General features: G+C 41.0%; 3 long non-coding RNA genes and 1 pseudogene across 5 annotated transcripts; 2 read left to right on the top strand and 2 right to left on the bottom strand.

Annotated features, from left to right (window-relative positions):
• Positions 1 to 370: 370 nt before the first annotated feature.
• LOC124023957 lies at positions 371 to 1420 on the top strand. Its single transcript, XR_006836814.1, has 2 exons — positions 371 to 733; positions 949 to 1420. It is a non-coding gene; the product is annotated as an uncharacterized LOC124023957 (long non-coding RNA).
• Positions 1421 to 1544: 124 nt separating this feature from the next.
• Positions 1545 to 16460, bottom strand: LOC124023956. Of its 3 annotated transcripts, XR_006836812.1 has the most exons (7): positions 16414 to 16460; positions 4725 to 4795; positions 4211 to 4551; positions 3609 to 3681; positions 2701 to 3375; positions 2104 to 2162; positions 1545 to 1934 (listed from the first exon to the last, which is right to left on the bottom strand). It is a non-coding gene; the product is annotated as an uncharacterized LOC124023956 (long non-coding RNA). The 3 variants fall into 3 exon arrangements; XR_006836811.1 differs by having other exon boundaries at positions 2104 to 3375; XR_006836813.1 differs by lacking the exons at positions 4211 to 4551; positions 4725 to 4795; positions 16414 to 16460 and adding an exon at positions 3821 to 3884 and having other exon boundaries at positions 2104 to 3375.
• Positions 6517 to 17268, top strand: LOC124023955 (annotated as a pseudogene).
• Positions 17269 to 19768: 2500 nt separating this feature from the next.
• Positions 19769 to 20947, bottom strand: LOC124023960. The gene is made up of 3 exons (XR_006836815.1): positions 20811 to 20947; positions 20242 to 20314; positions 19769 to 19991 (listed from the first exon to the last, which is right to left on the bottom strand). It is a non-coding gene; the product is annotated as an uncharacterized LOC124023960 (long non-coding RNA).
• Between the last annotated feature and the right edge of the window lie 90 nt (positions 20948 to 21037).

The following is a 21037-nucleotide window of genomic DNA, read 5'->3' as shown; positions in this document are numbered from 1 at the left end:
TCACGCGATAATGCCCCACGGTTCCAAATGAATTATCAGGTAACAACAAATGGTGCATTACATTTACATTTACAATTAAGTCATTTAGCAGACGCTCTTATCCAGAGCGACAGCGACTTACAAATTGGGACATACACAGTTTTTCAAATGTATTCATCTGAATAGAGGCCTATGTTAGGTGTGCTAACAAAATGTATATACCCATTTATATGTCCAAAAAATGGATGTCGCAACTAAGGATTTCCACTTTAATTGATGAATAATAATTGTTTTAATAATGTCAATAATAACTTGAACTTTTAACATGACAGTGGCCCCTGTGTTTTCCCCCCCAGAAACATACATGCAGACCCACACACACACACACAAGCATATTCACACCCCTCCAACTCTCCACTTTAAAACCCTTTAACAGAGTCATAGGTCTCGGGTCTATTGATGGGAATCAGTCTTCAGGACTGTGTCCAAGTACAGCGGGTGAGTAGCTACGTATTACAGACAGTAAGGGGCGCCATAAGACAAAAAATGACATTGTTACCATAGCAGGATCCTTATTCATTAGTGCACACAGGAGCACAACGTAGGCAAACAATTTGCACTGGAAAACGAGCGTTTCTTATTGGACAACCTCAGGCAGTCCATTTTCCTGTGTTTTGGTACCTAAATGAATAGGCTGTAACCCGGCTCAGCTGCTGCAAAGATGCCGGACAGAAATACCAGGATGGAAGCAAATGTACGGGATTATAACGGCAAAACGATTCATGCAAAACATAGTTAACAGGATGTTAGTTAATGTAGAGACAAACGAGTATGCATATGTTTTATCATAAAGTCAAATTTGCGAAAATCGCGATTTAACAAGCTTTCTGACTAGCTAACAGTAGTCAACTAGATAGCTTTATTGGTGTGTGGACATGAATATGAAATTGTAATTCGTGTTTGTTTTAGGGACTCCTGAAACAACCAGCAAACCAGGCTGTCGTCTTGTGAAACGGTGGATGTAAAGAATCTAGCTAGATAAAAGCGTTTACTGCAAATTGAATGTACAATTTTGTAAGCTTGCCTTGTGGATAACGTAACTAGCTAACTATGTTCCTGCTTATTGGGCAGTGGAGGATCAAATCCCTGTATGCCTATGGATGTGTAGCTGTCCAGCTGATCTGTGCATGGACCCAAACGTTTGGTATACATATTAGTTCAGAACCTAGATATGAACTTTAACCATCATAGCTGGTTGTATCAACTTCAAAACAGTCTGAATGACATTAATGAAGCCTATGGATTGAGTAGAATATAACTTTGTGCCAAGGATGCAAGTCGTATATACATGTAGCATGAGATCCCCACATTGTAGCCTGTACATTTAATATATTCACTAATCATGTACTCTACCTTGGTAAATAAAGGTGCAGTTCAGGTATGAATGTCTGTGAGATTCTTTTTCAGTCATATCCAATACCTGGAATATCAAACGGCATTCTTTGAATGATGCTGTGTCTGCATGTATGTATTACAATTATACACTTCAACAGTGTTTACCAATCTTGGTCCTGGGACATCAATGCTTGGTTACATATTAACTATGCAATAGACTAGAAACATGATTTAACTAGTTAAAAGGCTGATTTGTAATTCATATATACAGAAACAGAATTTTTAAAAACACAGTACATTACACTTCCTATGCATCATGTAAATAGGTTCATCTATCCAATTTCCTTCATCTGCACTGATTTGAGGAAAGGATAGGTGTGGTATTTCATCAAATGAGAGACTTCAACCAGTAGAGAACGTGAAATGTTTTACATAAGTGTCTCTAGAGGTGTCTCCTAACCAGCCTTGGGCCCCAAATTGGCCTGAAGGTTATTGTAACAGCGGGTGAGGTGGCGATGATGGGTCTGGCCGTTGGCATACTCTCTCACATCAAAACATACCTGCAGAGGAGAGACAGAAAAAACAAGGCTTAATCATGCCATCACTGTCAGTCACAATAATCAGGAGGTAAAATTCTAAACTCTTGGACTACGACGTCTCCATCTGTACTTCAATGTAAAGCATCTCTTTAATAATACTTCCTGTTGACCCAACCAAGTGACCTCTCACCTCTGATCATGCTGTGCCCTCTATGGAGCCAGTTCAGACATGGGAGTTCACCGACACAGCTGATATTCCAACGGCAAATAAAAAATGTGATTAACGTTTAAAAAAAAACAATTTTCAATGAACAAAATGTTTTATGCAAGATGGCTAAATTAATAGCAAATGTATCAAATATTATTATGTGCCCTTGATCCTATAAGAGCTCTTTGTCAATTCCCACAAGCCAGGTTGTGATAAACTCACACGCATTCTTATGTTTAATACATGTATAGTGTGTGTGAGTGGCAGGCTTACAATGATGGCAAACAACATTTGAGAATGCGCTGACCCTGGTGCTAGAGGGGGTATGCAGCTAGGTTGAATGTTTGAAGGGGTATGGGACTATAAAAAGTTTGGCAACCACTGACCTACAGGACTACAGGAGAATGGGAGAGAGGGATGGAGTGAAGGAGACTGTTATTGAGAAAATAAGTCAGTTAAAGAGACGGTGTTCAACAGAAACCTGTGTGTGTGGCCTCACTAAGTGGCTGCAGAGTACTTTATGCAGACACTTGAGTACAAACAATTTAGCGAAGTTATATAAATAATGAAATGTCTTACTATTCTCCATGGTATGTCCTCTTGTCTATTTTTTGAAGGTGGAAGGAGCCACAGTTATACACCGGAGCCTGCTTCCTACACAACACATAAATCAGATTGATAGACAAGTGTGTAGGTGTGGCTTATAGGGTGTCTAATTGTTCTAAATGTTTTCAATATGGGTGACTCTTAAAAGAGCCTGTTTTGTATTTGTACAGACACCACACCTACCTAAACAGCACCCTCACCGGCGAAGTAGAAATCACAGGAACTGAAATGAATAACTTCAGTTGACATAGCTAAGTAAATTGAAGAATACTCTTATTGCAATGTGGATGGCTCTTAAAAGAGCCTTTGGTTGTGCATAGTGTGGTCTATGGTGTTGCCAGGGAACAGCATCATTTGCGAAGAAGTAGGAGGTGAAGGTCTCCTGCACACAGATTGCCTCCTGTGCGCGTTGTTGGCCCCCATCCTGGCAACATCCTGCAGAGCAGCAGACCTCTTTTCTGGCACACGGCGGAGCGCTGCAGGTCCCCTCCTGTTCATCATCATGAAGTTATGCAGGACACAGGTAGTCTTCACAGATGCCTGAAATCCCCCACGAGGCAGTCCCAGATGGCCGTGGTCACCCAACTGTGCAGTGCCCTACACAGTAACTGTAGGCAATTGTTTAAGAAATCTCCAGTTGCAAGGCATCTGTAGGAATATGGAAGATAATGTCATTAGACTTTTACATTACCAGGTCATTGTGGATTAGTATAAAGTATAATATAGCTTATAAACAAACATAACATTGGATAGATGCATGTGACAACAGCAGGATCATATCAAGGATAACGTCACAAATGAATACATAAATACTACTTGAAGCTTGATGACTTGATCACTTGAATCAGCTGAGTGGCACTAAGGCAAATTAAAATGTGTACCCCTTTGAGACCCCAGGAACAGGACTGGGAACCATTGCTCTTCATCTGCAGACAGGGTTTCACAGCTCTGTATCTGAGGACAGAAAGCAGACTTCATTATACTAAACTTAGACCACACTGAATATTATGTTACGATTCTCTCCGTCCTCACTTCTTACTATGGAGTGGAACTACACAACAGTACCTGCCCTACCCAGAATAGCCTACTCTACCTTCTGACAGTTGGAGCAGCTATCCTTTCACTCTCTTCCATGGCTGTTAGCTAGCTAGCTACCTACAAATGCATTTGGAGCTTGTATTACATTTACACAAGTGTACAAATATCAATTTAATTATGCACGTTATCACTCAATTTGCACTGTACACATATATATATATATATATATATATATATATATAATATAAATGACGACGCGACACACAACTTTTGTTTCTTATATCCCATACGTAACTGTGTTGCAGAAATACAGTTTGACATTTGCTATCATTGTTTTATATGTTGCGTGCACGCTTCATAGTTTACGTGGTAACAGTCATTGTTATAATTTAACCATTATTATTCTCAAGTAAATAGTCACAGTTCAAAGTAATGTCTTGTTTACCTCTATTCCTCAGCAGTGATGGATGCCACGGTGTGCTGATAAAGGAGGTCCGACCTGAATCCCGGGGTTAAAATACGGTTCCGGAAGGGAGTTGGGAAATGCCCACCCTCTGTTCACCCCAGTGGAACTCTTTTTCCCTTTGACGAGTTTAAAATAGCGAAGTACAGTTATACATTGATATTGTATACTGTTATTGATAAAATAATGCTTATATTTAACGTTAACATTATTGTGGAAATGTAAAACTTGACGGTTTGCAGACTTGCCTTGGAGCTGGCCACTCTCCTTATAATGGAACGTCCCATCAGCGAGTTGATTTTTGGTTTATGTACGTTCTGTTCCTGCACGTTATAGCGTAGTTCTTTTTAACGTTAATACTTTATAGGACAGTTCGGTTTTCATGTCATTTAGCCCTTGGTATATTTTAAAGCACTTTGGTTTATTTGCTTGTCATAATTTGTATCATCCCAGTTTTGATAAATAAACCCCCTTATTGTTTCATTGTGACACTCACTTGATTTGATTGACAGCCTGACTCAGCGTTCTCTTCAACAGAGCCTGGATGCTCCTGATTAACTCCACCTCCTGCGGTACACAAACACAACCATCACCTTATTTTCAGATTGGTTTCTAGTGAAATAATGTATAGGCAACATTTAATAATGATACAAGTATTTCGGTGAACTAGAGCAAAGACAAGTCTATGTTATTTTTGTATCATCAGCAGCTCCTCCGCTACGCGGTCGCAGTTCCCGACAGGTTAGGTTATCCGTGGCGATGGCGAACGGGATCTCAGTGGCGTCCAGCGCCTTCAACAGCCTCCTCTTCTGCCCCAGGAGGAGGTCTGTCTCGGCCACCAGCTTCTCGATGTGCCGCTGCAGCTCCGACTTCCAGAAGTGGATATGCTGCAGTCTCTCTCCCAGGTGCCCCCTCAGCTTGGGTGCCCCCTCAGCTTGGGTGTGCAGAGTCCCGGCCTCGGTCTCCGTATCCAGTGTTTTGGACTCATGGCGAATCCTCTTTGCGTTGTTTCAGTCTGTAACCACCTGGTGAAGGGTAGAGAAATGCTTGAAGTGCCATTCCCCCGGGCTGCCATTCCTCCGGGCTGCCATTCCTCTGAACGGTACCCCGCAGTAGCCAAGCCGGAGGAGGGATACAAGTGTATGTGGGGGGGAGGCCACTCTAAAGTGTGCAATGCCACAGATGTCTCAAGTTGAGGGAGCATGTAATTGGCATGCTGACTGAAGGAATGTTCACCAGAGCTGTTGCCAGAGAATTTAATGTTAATTTCTCTACTATAAGCCACCTCCAACATTGTTTTAGACAATATGGCAGAATGTTGAATAACCACGCCAGACCAGGACCTCCACATCTGGGTTCTTCACCTGCAGGATCGTCTGAGACCAGCCACCCAGACAGCTGATGAAATTGAGGACTATTTCTGTCTGTAATAAAGCCCTTTTGTGGGGGAACAAATCATTCTGATTGGCTGGGCCTAGCTCCCAAGTAGGTGGTCCTATGCTCTTCCAGGCCCGTCTATGGCTGCGCCCCTGCCAGTCATATGAAGTCCATAGATTAGAGCCGAATACATTTATTTCAATTGACTGATTTACTGACTGATTTCCTGTAACTCAGTAAAACTGTTGAAATGGTTGCATGTTACGTTTATATTTTTCTTCAGTATACATTCTCAGGAAACAACGAATGGTGGATGGATGAACACACACACTTTTCTAAAATGTATTCACCTGAAAATAGGCCTATGATAGGTGTTCTAATTACCTTCTTTTAACACCAATGGACCAATGTTAGTAAAGTAATGACTGTCTGGTCTGCGTTACGTTCTAATAGTCTAACTGAAGGTTACTCATCTCACCAACAACCACAGCAATGTTGATAATCGGGAACAATAACACATTACCGTTTAACACTGTGACTTACCACAGACACTATTTCCCTTCTCTCTCTCTCTCACACACACCATATTCACACCCCTCCACCTCTTCACGTTAAAACCCTTTAGTGAGTCAGAGGTCTCTGGTCTATTGATGGGAATCAGAGTCTTCAGGCCTGTGTCCCAAATGACACCATGCTCCCTAGATACGGTAGTGCACTACATTTGACCAGGGCTCAATGTCATTTGGGAAATGCCCCTGGTGTGAGTGGAATTTCCTGTTTGAATACGTTTTTACCTTAGCTGCCTCACTCCTCCCCTCTGTGTGTGCGCTCGTTCTCACTCTATTTCCTACCTGGTTCACTTTCTCACTGTCTGTCTGGAGTAGCAGCTCTATTCTTTAGCTCCACACAGTCGTATCCTCCAGGACTCCAGTCCACAGTACCTCGTCTTCTCCAGGGCTCCAGTCCACAGTACCTCGTCTCCTCCAGGGCTCCAGTCCACAGTACCTCGTCTCCTCCAGGACTCCAGTCCACAGTACCTCATCTCCTCCAGGACTCCAGTCCACAGTACCTCGTCTCCTCCAGGACTCCAGTCCACAGTACCTCGTCTCCTCCAGGACTCCAGTCCACAGTACCTCGTCTCCTCCAGGACTCCAGTCCACAGTACCTCGTCTCCTCCAGGACTCCAGTCCACAGTACCTCGTCTTCTCCAGGGCTCCAGTCCACAGTACCTCGTCTCCTCCAGGACTCCAGTCCACAGTACCTCGTCTCCTCCAGGGCTCCAGTCCACAGTACCTCGTCTTCTCCAGAACTCCAGTCCACAGTACCTCGTCTCCTCCAGGACTCGAGTCCACAGTACCTCGTCTCCTCCAGGACTCCAGTCCACAGTACCTCGTCTTCTCTAGGGCTCCAGTCCACAGTACCTCGTCTCCTCCAGGGCTCCAGTCCAAAGTACCTCGTCTCCTCCAGGACTCCAGTCCACAATACCTCGTCTCCTCCAGGACTCCAAAAAGGTAAGGGGCTGTTGCTCTGCTCGTGGCTGGGAAAGGGTGCTCTGAGTTGGGGGTTTCAGAGTGCTTCTTTGCAGGATATAATAAAATATGAAAGAGTTGTGTGTATGACTAGGAATATCTGTGTTTGTTTTGTGTGTGTTGCTACGTGAGAAAGAAAAGACTTGTTAGAAGAGGGGTGTTTTTAAATCGGTTTAGAGATAACACAGCACCAGTCACCCTACCTTCTAACTCTGTCTTGGTGCCTAATGTTTGACAGCTCTGTTAGATGTGTACACACAGACAGCTCTGTTAGACGTGTACACACAGACAGCTCTGTTAGATGTGTACACACAGACAGCTCTGTTAGACGTGTACACACAGACAGCTCTGTTAGATGTGTACACAGACAGCTCTGTTAGATGTGTACACACAGACAGCTCTGTTAGACGTGTACACACAGACAGCTCTGTTAGACGTGTACACACAGACAGCTCTGTTAGATGTGTACACACAGACAGCGTGGAAAACTGTACTTCACACATCAGTGAATTTGATAGCTAACCAAACCATGATATAATTTATGGGGAAAAGTCCAGCTGTTCTGTGGGATGTTGGATTAAGGAAATTAAAATAAATCCTTGTGAAAATGTTTAACTGACTAGGGTGTGAGAGTTATGGTTCCTGCCCATGGTAAATGGGTATAGTAAAGGTCAGGTTTGGGGTCAATGCGAATTGAGATCCTTCAGTTCAGGAAGTAATCTGAAAAAATCTATATTCAATTACTTCTCAATAAATGGAAGAGGAGAAGCTACTTATTTAAAACGTTCCTGAATTGGGTGTCTTTAATTCTAATTAACCTACTGTTGACCAGGGCCCATAGGGTAGAGTACTACTGTTGACCAGGGCCCATAGGGTAGTGTACTACTGTTGACCAGGGCCCATAGGGCAGTGTACTACTGTTGACCAGGGACCATAGGCTAGTGTACTACTGTTGACCAGGGCCCTTAGGGTAGTGTACTACTGTCGACCAGGGCCCTTAGGACTCCGGTTAAAAGTAGTGAACGATATAATTATGTCTCCCCCCCCACTTCTAAAACCAAAGTTGCGCCCCTGGTTTTAACAGTGATCAAGTAGACTACTATTTGATCATAATGTAGGACTACCAGAGGGGCCTACCATCAAAAACAATGGGGAAAATGAATCCCATAATATTTTAACATGGAAATAGCTGTTCTATCATTCAGCCTACAGTAGCAGCCAATGTGTGGTGTTCAATGTTGGCTACATTCTATGAGACGTTTGAAAAAAAAAAACATTCAGGGCTTGTTGACATGAACCTGTTTATCCACTTGTCCTTCAGACAAGGAGGCGACTGAAAATGTTGTTGAGTTGTTTGATGCAAGTAACCATTTTATTCCCATACCATTATTACAGAAAACCTGACTAATACAACACTGACCCTTTAACACAAAAAAAGCTCTTTACCTGAATCACTTTTCAAAGAAGTCTAGAAATGCACACGTGTTGTGTCTTGTAGGAAACAAACACTCCTCCATTGAGGATTACAACTGATCTATAACTGGGCTAATAACTCACTAACTAGCAAAGGATATGAACAAATGTGCACACGTGGCTACATGCATCTCTCTCTTTGATCTCAAAACAAGCTCATCTACTCGCGACCGCTGATTCTGTAAAGACAGGCACGTTCAAACAGTGTTGCCAACTCCTCAATAAGGAAAGTAACTATTGGCTGTCCTAAAAGTCGCTAGAAATCGCTAAATGACTATTGGCTGTCCTAAAAGTTGCTAGAAGTCGCTAAATGACTATTGGCTGTCCTAAAAGTCTCTAGAAATCGCTAAATGACTATTGGCTGTCCTAAAAGTCGCTAGAAATCGCTAAATGACTATTGGCTGTCCTAAAAGTCTCTAGAAATCGCTAAATGACTATTGGCTGTCCTAAAAGTCGCTAGAAATCGCTAAATGACTATTGGCTGTCCTAAAAGTCGCTAGAAATCGCTAAATGACGTCTTTGCATAATTGGCCATGTAATTGTGATGGACGCTGTAGGAGAGAGGAATAAAGTTGTGGGAGAGACAAAATGCAAGTAAAAAAACATTCTTTTTTTTAATGTCACAATTCCAACCCTCCTTTACCCGGGCTTGGGACCGGCAAAAGTGAACCAAAAGACTCTGGCGGAGTTACTAAGTTTTTTTGTTTATTTGTTTATTTTTTTGTTATTTAGTTTATTTCATTTAAGAATGATGGAGGCCACTGTGTTCTTGGGGACCTTCAATGCTGCATATTTTTTGGTACCCTTCCCCAGATCTGTGCATCGACACAATTCTGTCTCGGAGCTCTACGGACAATTCCTTCGTCCTCATGGCTTGGTTTTTGCTGTGACATGCACTGTCAACTGTGAAACCTTATTTAGACAGGTGTGTGCCTTTCCAAACCATGTCCAATCAATTGAATTTACCACAGGTGAACTCCAAGTTGTAGAAACATTTCAAAGATGATCAATGGAAACAGGATACACCTGAGCTCAATTTAGAGTAAATTTCATAGCAAAGGGTCTGAATACTTATGTAAATAAGGTATTTCTGTTTTGTAAACATTTGCTAACATTTTTAAGAACCTGTTTTTGCTTTGTCATTATGGGGTATTGTGATGTCATTATGGGGTATTGTGATGTCATTATGTTGTATTGTGTGTAGATTTCAGAGGATTTTTTATTTATTTAATCCATTTTAGAATAAGGCTGTAACTTAAATAAATGTGGAAAAAGTCAAGGGGTCTGAATACTTCCCGAATACACTGTATGTACTGTATGTTAGTATAATCTATGCATTTCCTTATAATAGTTTGTTTTTAATGACTGACTGTGCTGTGTATTATAGCTGATTCCAGATGACATACTGTACTGTGTATTATAGCTGATTCCAGATGACATATTGTACTGTGTATTATAGCTGATTCCAGATGACATACTGTACTGTGTATTATAGCTGATTCCAGATGACATACTGTACTGTGTATTATAGCTGATTCCAGATGACATACTGTACTGTGTATTATAGCTGATTCCAGATGACATACTGTACTGTGTATTATAGCTGATTCCAGATGACATACTGTACTGTGTATTATAGCTCATTCCAGATGACATATTGTACTGTGTATTATAGCTGATTCCAGATGACATACTGTACTGTGTATTATAGCTGATTCCAGATGACATACTGTACTGTGTATTATAGCTGATTCCAGATGACATACTGTACTGTGTATTATAGCTGATTCCAGATGACATACTGTACTGTGTATTATAGCTGATTCCAGATGACATATTGTACTATGTATTATAGCTGATTCCAGATGACATACTGTACTGTGTATTATAGCTGATTCCAGATGACATACTGTACTGTGTATTATAGCTGATTCCAGATGACATACTGTACTGTGTATTATAGCTGATTCCAGATGACATACTGTACTGTGTAATATAGCTGATTCCAGATGACATACTGTACTGTGTATTATAGCTGATTCCAGATGACATACTGTACTGTGTATTATAGCTCATTCCAGATGACATATTGTACTATGTATTATAGCTGATTCCAGATGACATACTGTACTGTGTAATATAGCTGATTCCAGATGACATACTGTACTATGTATTATAGCTGATTCCAGATGACATACTGTACTATGTATTATAGCTGATTCCAGATGACATACTGTACTATGTATTATAGCTGATTCCAGATGACATACTGTACTATGTATTATAGCTGATTCCAGATGACATACTGTACTATGTATTATAGCTGATTCCAGATGACATACTGTACTATGTATTATAGCTGATTCCAGATGACATACTGTACTGTGTATTATAGCTGATTCCAGATGACATACTGTACTGTGTATTATAGCTGATTCCAGATGACATACTGTACTTCTGATTCCAGATGACATACTGTACTGTGTAATATAGCTGATTCCAGATGACATACTGCACTGTGTATTATAGCTGATTCCAGATGACATACTGTACTATGTATTATAGCTGATTCCAGATGACATACTGTACTGTGTATTATAGCTGATTCCAGATGACATACTGTACTGTGTATTATAGCTCATTCCAGATGACATATTGTACTATGTATTATAGCTGATTCCAGATGACATACTGTACTGTGTAATATAGCTGATTCCAGATGACATACTGTACTATGTATTATAGCTGATTCCAGATGACATACTGTACTATGTACTGATTCCAGATGCCATGTACTATGTATTATAGCTGATTCCAGATGACATACTGTACTATGTATTATAGCTGATTCCAGATGACATACTGTACTGATTATAGCCAGATGACATACTGTACTATGTATTATAGCTGATTCCAGATGACATACTGTACTGTGTATTATAGCTGATTCCAGATGACATACTGTACTGTGTATTATAGCTGATTCCAGATGACATACTGTACTGATTAGCTGATTCCAGATGACATACTGTACTGTGTATTATAGCTGATTCCAGATGACATACTGTACTATGTATTATAGCTGATTCCAGATGACATACTGTACTATGTATTATAACTGATTCCAGATGACATACTTATAGCTGATTCCAGATGACATACTGTACTGTGTATTATAGCTGATTCCAGATGACATACTGTACTGTGTATTATAGCTGATTCCAGATGACATACTGTACTGTGTATTATAGCTGATTCCAGATGACATGATTCCAGATGACATACTGTACTGTGTATTATAGCTCATTCCAGATGACATACTGTACTGTGTATTATAGCTGATTCCAGATGACATACTGTACTGTGTATTATAGCTGATTCCAGATGACATGACATACTGTACTGTGTATTATAGCTGATTCCAGATGACATACTGCACTGTGTATTATAGCTGATTCCAGATGACATACTGTACTGTGTATTATAGCTGATTCCAGATGACATACTGTACTGTGTATTATAGCTGATTCCAGATGACATACTGTACTGTGTATTATAGCTGATTCCAGATGACATACTGTACTGTGTATGTATTATACATACTGCTGATTATAGCCAGATGACATACTGTACTCATTCCAGTATTATAGTATGATTCCAGATGACATACTGTACTGTGTAATATAGCTGATTCCAGATGACATACTGTACTAGTATTATAGCTGATTCCAGATGACATACTGTACTATGTATTATAGCTGATTCCAGATGACATTATAGTATTATAGCTGATTCCAGATGACATACTGTACTATGTATTATAGCTGATTCCAGATGACATACTGTACTATGTATTATAGCTGATTCCAGATGACATACTGTACTATGTATTATAGCTGATTCCAGATGACATACTGTACTGTGTATTATAGCTGATTCCAGATGACATACTGTACTGTGTATTATAGCTGATTCCAGATGACATACTGTACTGTGTATTATAGCTGATTCCAGATGACATACTGTACTGTGTAATATAGCTGATTCCAGATGACATACTGCACTGTGTATTATAGCTGATTCCAGATGACATACTGTACTATGTATTATAGCTGATTCCAGATGACATACTGTACTGTGTATTATAGCTGATTCCAGATGACATACTGTACTGTGTATTATAGCTCATTCCAGATGACATATTGTACTATGTATTATAGCTGATTCCAGATGACATACTGTACTGTGTAATATAGCTGATTCCAGATGACATACTGTACTATGTATTATAGCTGATTCCAGATGACATACTGTACTATGTATTATAGCTGATTCCAGATGACATACTGTATTATAGCTGTGACATACTGTATTATAGCTGATTCCAGATGACATACTGTACTATGTATTATAGCTGATTCCAGATGACATACTGTACTATTATAGCTGATTCCAGATGACATACTGTACTGTGTATTATAGCTGATTCCAGATGACATACTGTACTGTGTATTATAGCTGATTCCAGATGACATACTGTACTGTGTATTATAGCTGATTCCAGATGACATACTGTACTGTACTGATTCCAGATGACATACTGCACTGTGTATTATAGCTGATTCCAGATGACATACTGATGACTGTACTATGTATTATAACTGATTCCAGATGACATACTGTACTGTGTATTATAGCTGATTCCAGATGACATACTGTACTGTGTATTATAGCTGATTCCAGATGACATACTGTACTGATTCCAGATGACATACTTATAGCTGATTCCAGATGACATACTGTGCTGTGTATTATAACTGATTCCAGATGACATACTGTACTGTGTATTATAGCTGATTCCAGATGACATACTGTACTGTGTATTATAGCTGATTCCAGATGACATACTGTACTGTGTATTATAGCTGATTCCAGATGACATACTGTACTGTGTATTATAGCTGATTCCAGATGACATACTGTACTGTGTATTATAGCTGATTCCAGATGACATACTGTACTGTGTATTATAGCTGATTCCAGATGACATACTGTACTGTGTATTATAGCTGATTCCAGATGACATACTGTACTGTGTATTATAGCTGATTCCAGATGACATACTGCACTGTGTATTATAACTGATTCCAGATGACATACTGTACTGTGTATTATAACTGATTCCAGATGACATACTGTACTGTGTTTGCCTGTGACTGACTAGTGTCTCAACACTATCTGAGGGGTCCATAATATGGCTTGGAACCTTTTACTGCAGTGAGTGCAAAGTATACACCTCACACACATGGTTATGGGCTTATAAAAAGAAGACACCTGTACCATGTCAGGTGTAGAGTTGAAACGTATTCAGTTCTGAGTTTGCATCCCAATATTACACTTTATATACATCACAGAAGACTGAAACATAACAAAACTGTTTGACATAGAAACACTGGATTTTTGTCGCAAAAAAAAAGAAGAAAAAATGATACAATTATGTAAAATATGAAAAACATTCCACCCATGAGGTCACAGAGGGCGCTTCTGGACATTAACTTCAGGAAAGGGCCATGAGGTCACAGAGGGCACTTCTGGACATTACCTGCAGGAAAGGGCTATGAGGTCACAGAGGGCGCTTCTGGACATTACCTGCAGGAAAGGGCCATGAGGTCACAGAGGGCACTTCTGGACATTGACTGCAGGAAAGGGCCATGAGGTCACAGAGGGCACTTCTGGACATTACCTGCAGGAAAGGGCTATGAGGACACAGAGGGCGCTTCTGGACATTGACTGCAGGAAAGGGCCATGAGGTCACAGAGGGCACTTCTGGACATTGACTGCAGGAAAGGGCGGCCTCTGTATTTTGTATTGTCAACTGATGTGTCATTGTGGATTGACACTTAAAAGTTTTCTATCTAACTCTAACTGTTAATCATTCACCAGTAACATAGACCAGAGTTATTCTGATAGATTTAGTGGGTGTGTGGCATTCATTAGTTGTGGTGTTGTTATAGGCTTGTACTATTCAGAGGCTACAGGCCATGTCTTTGTCCAATGAAATGTCACCAATCTAGTTATTTGTCCTAAAGAAATGTCACCAAACCTGTCAGGTTGAACACAGGGGTGTGTGTCAATGTTATAGGCAACAGCTTGAACAAGGTGTGTGTGTGTGAAAGAAGATAGGTGAGAGAGATAGGTGAGAGAGATAGATACTGTACTGTGTATTATAGCTGATTCCAGATTACATACTGTACTGTGTATTATAGGGGGGAGAGAAGGTGAGGGGCAGAGACATATGTTTTCTAAATGTGTTATTTTCATAAGGTGTGCTCAATGTGTTTGTGCTCACTGTCTTCCACTCTCTCTCTCTCTCTCAACCCCACCCCAGACAGTATGGAGAAGAGCCAGTATGGACCCCCGCAGGACGTGTCGGCTCCCCCTACTCCGGCTTCCCAGCGGGCTACCAGGGAAGTGGGGGGGGAACAGCCTACCCCCCTCAGCCTGGCTTCCAGGGAGGTAAGATATCAGACCTACACTGATACTGTTCGGGACAGTTAAAGCCGACACTCATAGAAAATAAGGTGATGTGGAGAACTTGAAAGGGTTCTACGGCTATCCCCATAGGAGAACCCTCTGAAGAGCTTTTCAGACCAGGACTAGGTATCATCTGTGTTTAACAAACCAGACCTTATTCTTTATGTATTATGTATATTAAACATTTTCCTGGACAGCAACTCCCTTCAAAGTGTTTTCATTAAGCATTTTGGAAGTGTGTGTTATGATAGCCATAGATGTCATGAACATCATTGTTAAGGGCTGGCCAACCACTCTGTATCCCTGGGTTTGTGTTCCCATAATGCTGGCCAACCACTCTGTATCCCTGGGTTTGTGTTCCCATAATGCTGGCCAACCACTCTGTATCCCTGTGTCCCCATAATGCTGGCCAACCACTCTGTATCCCTGGGTTTGTGTTCCCATAATGCTGGCCAACCACTCTGTATCCCTGTGTCCCCATAATGCTGGCCAACCACTCTGTATCCCTGGGTTTGTGCTCCCATAACGCTGGCCAACCACTCTGTATCCCTGTGTCCCCATAATGCTGGCCAACCACTCTGTATCCCTGGGTTTGTGTTCCCATAATGCTGGCCAACTACTCTGTATCCCTGGGTTTGTGTTCCCATAATGCTGGCCAACCACTCTGTATCCCTGGGTTTGTGCTCCCATAACGCTGGCCAACCACTCTGTATCCCTGGATTTGTGATAAATGACAGTGTATTGATGTATTTATTTATCCCTTATTTATCAGGTCCCCAACCCGGCATGTACCCACCACCTCCCCAACCCGGCATGTACCCACCACCTCCCCAACCCGGCCCGGGCATGGCACAACCTACAAATGCCCCCGGCAGTGAGTCACACACACACACTGAAGAAAACTCCTAACTCTCTGACCAAACTACCTCAATCGGTTCCTTATTTTATTATTCACAGTACACCATGGAAAACGAGAACCAAATAGTAGTCACACAAGGTATTGGCTGGATATCCTGGTCATAGCAACACCCAGCCTTAGCAGCCCTTCTAATCCTCTACCCTCTGAGGGGGCGGGAAATATAGAACAAAGAACCCAATTTTTGGGGGGCCTAATTGGTTTTGTCCAGTTCTATCCCGTTCTAACCAGTATTCTCCTCCCTCTGCAATAACCCAGGTGGTGGTTCTGACCAGTTCTATCTGGTTCTAACCAGTATTCTCCTCTCCCTACAGTAACCCAGGTGGTGATACAGCAGCCGCTGCTAAGAGACGTACCCGGCCAGATGATGTGTCCCCACTGTCAGGTCCCGGTTCTGACAGAGACCACACACACCCCTGGACTGGTCACCTGGCTCATCTTTGGAGTCCTCTGCTGCTTCATGTGAGTTATACAAGCACACACCATATGCAGACATGTGGCAAACATCGTTTTTTCTCTCAAACACACATACACTGTAGAGATGGATACACACACTGAATCCCTTCTCTCTCTCTAGGTGCTGGCCATGCTCTTGGATTCCATTCTGTGTTGACTCCTGTAAGGATGTAGAACACCGCTGCCCCAACTGCAAGAGAGTGATCCACATCCACAAACGCGAATAGACCAAGATGAGACGCATGCCACAAAGTGATCCACATACACAAACACATGTGACTAGACCAAGATGAGAAACCTGCCACAAATTGATCCACAACTAGCCCCGGCCCACAGACACTGCTGCCACAAAGTGATCTATACTTTTATGAATCCATTCCAATACACCACAAGTCTACACCACTACACAACTGGTCTACAACTCTACACCACTAGGTCAAGAACACTTTTAGTACCAGAATAATGGTGACTCATATTTCCAACCATAACACACACGCTTGTGAACAATAGTCTGACTGTGGCTGAAATGACTACTGGAAGACCAGCTTAACATTGCCTAGTGTCAGAGTGTAACAAGCTAAGGCCACTTCTAGCAGACTCTTTACACTGATTGTAATATACGTTTTCTTTCATTCTGTGAATCTTCATGTTAGACAGAAAGTAGGATTCTATTTGTATTGACGTTGGTATTGATTGGTTGTTGGGTTTTTTAAAGGGACAGTCCACAGTTGAAACAATAAAAAAGCTGAACCCTGCCTCTGTTTTTGTAAAAAGCTGTGGGATGGGTCTGGAGAAGTGTAACCGCTCTAAGACTGAGCTATGCATGCACTGACTGACCGTCCAAAAGTATATCTTTATCAATGTTTTGGGCTACACAGTGCTATTTTTACATTTACAAACATTGGAGCAAAACAAGCTGATATTTTGGGTTCTGATGGGTGATAGAGGAATTCTAAATTCCTTTATGTTTTATTGCCAAAACCAATTCGCACTCATTTCTAATTCATTAATGAATTGTAAGTTCATTAATTATGCATGAAGTAGATTGAGACCAGTCTTAAAAGCCAAAAGTAACAGCGTTTATTACAAGAGAGTACTAAATGCTTACACACATTTCCACAGGTTATAAACTGAAAATGACATCATCAGTTTCCCACCCTCTCTCCGATTCTCACAAGAGCCCATTGTTTATTAGGTCTGGTACTATCTTCCTGCTCCTCCCATAAAACTACATTCCAACCACTAGCATCTCTCCACTAATGGAATCCAACCAAAACATTCTTATCTCATCCCTCCCCCTTAAACTTCCCAAGAGGCTGATAGAGGAATTCTAAATTCCTTTATGTTTTAATTGCCAAAACCAATTTCGCACTCGTTTCTAATTCATTAATGATGTGTAAGTTCATGAATTATGCATGAAGTAGATCGAGACCAGTCTTAAAAGCCAGGTAAGAGCGTTTAATTCCAGAGAGTACTGACCCCAAATACAAAGAACATTACATTTTAAAGAAAGGGAACATAAAATGACGTCATCAGTTTCACACCCTCTCCCAACCTTACAATAGGTAGTATTCAGTCCTAGAGAAGTTTTACTCCCCTCATAAAACTACATTCCAACCTGTCTAAAATATATACTTCTCTCCACTAATGGAATCCAACCAAAACATTCTTATCTGTATGAAAAGCCATAGCATCGGCCCCCTTTAACTTCTCAAGAGACACAGACAATTAATTCGTTCTGCTTACATTTTCAGTAACAGCTTAACCAATAACTTTTACTTTTCATACCATAACATAATAGTATTAGAATAAATGGTTCTAATCAATAATGTATACATAATTAATCATTTCAACCATAATTTCCTCTAACAATGGGGTACAACTAAGCACAAGTTATATTAACTGCGGATTGCCACTTTTACTGATTAACAATAATTGTTTCAAAAGTCAATAATAATGGACTTTTGAGACAATTAGTGGCCCTTTTTTCCAGAAACACACACTAATATTTTTTTCTAAAACGTATTCACCTGAAAAAGGCCTGTGTGAGGTGTGTTAACGCTTCTTTATAGCAATAGACACGTGTGTAGTTGTGGCTTATAGGGTGTCTAATTGTTCTAAATGTTTTCAAAATGGGTGAGTCTGTTTTGTTTTTGTACAGACACCACTCCTACCTAAACAGCACCCTCACCCGCAAAGTAGAAATCAAAGGAAGAGAAACTGGAAATTCAATAACTGCAGTTGACATAGCTAAGTAAATGGAAGAATACTCTTATTGCAATGTGGATGGCTTTGGTTGAGCATGGTGTAGTCTATGGTGTTGCCAAGGAACAGCATCCTCTGTGAAGAAGTAGGAGGTGAAGGTCTCCTGCACACGGATTGCCTACTGTGCTGCGTTGTTGGCCCCCATCCTGGCAACATCCTGCAGAGCAGCAGACCTCTCCTCTGGCACACGGCGGAGCGCTGCATGTCCCCTCCTGTTCATCATCATGAAGTTATGCAGGACACAGGTAGTCTTCACAGATGCCTGAAATCCCCACGAGACAGTGTCGTGGAAGATTCAGAATTTGTTGGTAACATATGTAAGATGTTTTATCATCTGTGTTTTATCAAATGTGTGTAAGTTACTTCTCATCAGAATGGTATTTGTATACCGAATGGTATTTCTGTATAATACTGTGGCGAGGTTGCAGTTATCTGTTCTGTCAAGACTAAGTTGCATGGGTAAACATATATTTTACTCCCTACCTTTCCCAGTGGGGAAAGGAGGGTGGCAGTGTCTGGAATCATTCTATGCTCACTCTAATGTTGTTTCTATCTTAACCCATAGCCTCATTCTCCTCTCTGTGAGCTTGTCCAGGATTGGTTGTATTTAGGGTTGGTTGTATCTAAATGACAATTTGATATATGCCTGTTGATTTTATTTTACCTTTATTTAACTAGGCAAGTCAGTTAAGAACAAATTCTTATTTTCAATGACGGCCTAGGAACGGTGGGTTAACTGCCTGTTCAGGGGCAGAACGACAGATTTGTACCTTGTCAGCTCAGGGATTTGAACTTGCAACCTCCCGGTTACTAGCCCAACGCTCTAACCACTAGGCTACCCTGCCGCCCCAGGATTGGTTTATGGTTCTGGGGTTTGAGAAAGGAGACAAAGCTGAACGATTTATTATGTCTATGCTGTCTGACTATGTGTGTTCTTTGCTATTAAAGGATCTCAGTTGTATTGTAGTGGGGCTTTCAGAGAATTCATTGAGGGACACTGAATTTATCTGAGAGTCACAGGATTGTGATAGAGCTCATATAATTAAAGGTGGACTTTTATAACTAACTCTGACTTGTGTGTGTGGTTTGCTCCCATGATTTGGTAAATAGAGGAAATCTCCACGACAACAGTCCCAGATGGCCCTGGTCACCCAACTGTGCAGTGCCCTACACAGTGACAATCGTTTTGAAGAAATTTCAAGTTGCAAGCCATCTGTAGGAATATGGAAGATAATGTCATTAGACTTTTACATTACCAGGTCATTGTGGATTAGTATAAAGTATAATATATCTTATAAACAAACAAACATAACATTGGATAGATGCATGTGTAGCATGTGAGACAGCAGGATCATATCAAGGATAGCGTCACAAATTAATACATAAATACTACTTGAAGCTTGATGATGACTTGATCACTTGAATCAGCTGAGTGGCACTAAGGCAAAAATTAAAATGTGTACCCCTTTGAGACCCCAGGAACAGGACTGGGAACCACTGCTCTTCATCTGCAGACAGGGTTTCACAGCTCTGTATCTGAGGACAGAAAACAGACTTCATTATACTAAACTTAGACCACACTGAATATTATGTTACGATTCTCTCCGTCCTCACTTCTTACTATGGAGTGGAACTACACAACAGTACCTGCCCTACCCAGAATAGCCTACTCTACCTTCTGACAGTTGGAGCAGCTATCCTTTCACTCTCTTCCATGGCTGTTAGTTAGCTACCTAAAAATGCATTTGGAGTTTGTATTACATTTTACACAAGTGTATAAATATAAATTTAATTATGCACGTTATCACTCAATTTGCACTGTACACATAATATAAATGACGACGCGACACACAACTTTTGTTTCTTATATCCCATACGTAACTGTGTTGCAGAAATACAGTTTGACATTTGCTATCATTGTTTTCTATGTTGCGTGCACGCTTCATAGTTTACGTGGTAACAGTCATTGTTATAATTTAACCATTATTATTCTCAAGTAAATAGTCACAGTTCAAAGTAATGTCTTGTTTACCTCTATTCCTCAGCAGTGATGGATGCCACGGTGTGCTGATAAAGGAGGTCCGACCTGAATCCCAGGGTTAAAATACGGTTCCGGAAGGGAGTTGGGAAATGCCCACCCTCTGTTCACCCCAGTGGAACTCTTTTTCCCTTTGACGAGTTTAAAATAGCGAAGTACAGTTATACATTGATATTGTATACTGTTATTGATAAAATAATGCTTATATTTAACGTTATCAT

Source organism: Oncorhynchus gorbuscha, unplaced genomic scaffold (assembly GCF_021184085.1).
Source record: "Oncorhynchus gorbuscha isolate QuinsamMale2020 ecotype Even-year unplaced genomic scaffold, OgorEven_v1.0 Un_scaffold_1737, whole genome shotgun sequence".
NCBI lineage: Eukaryota > Metazoa > Chordata > Actinopteri > Salmoniformes > Salmonidae > Oncorhynchus > Oncorhynchus gorbuscha.
The sequence above is the reverse complement of the archived record's forward strand: the minus strand, read 5'-3'. Positions and strand labels throughout refer to the sequence as shown.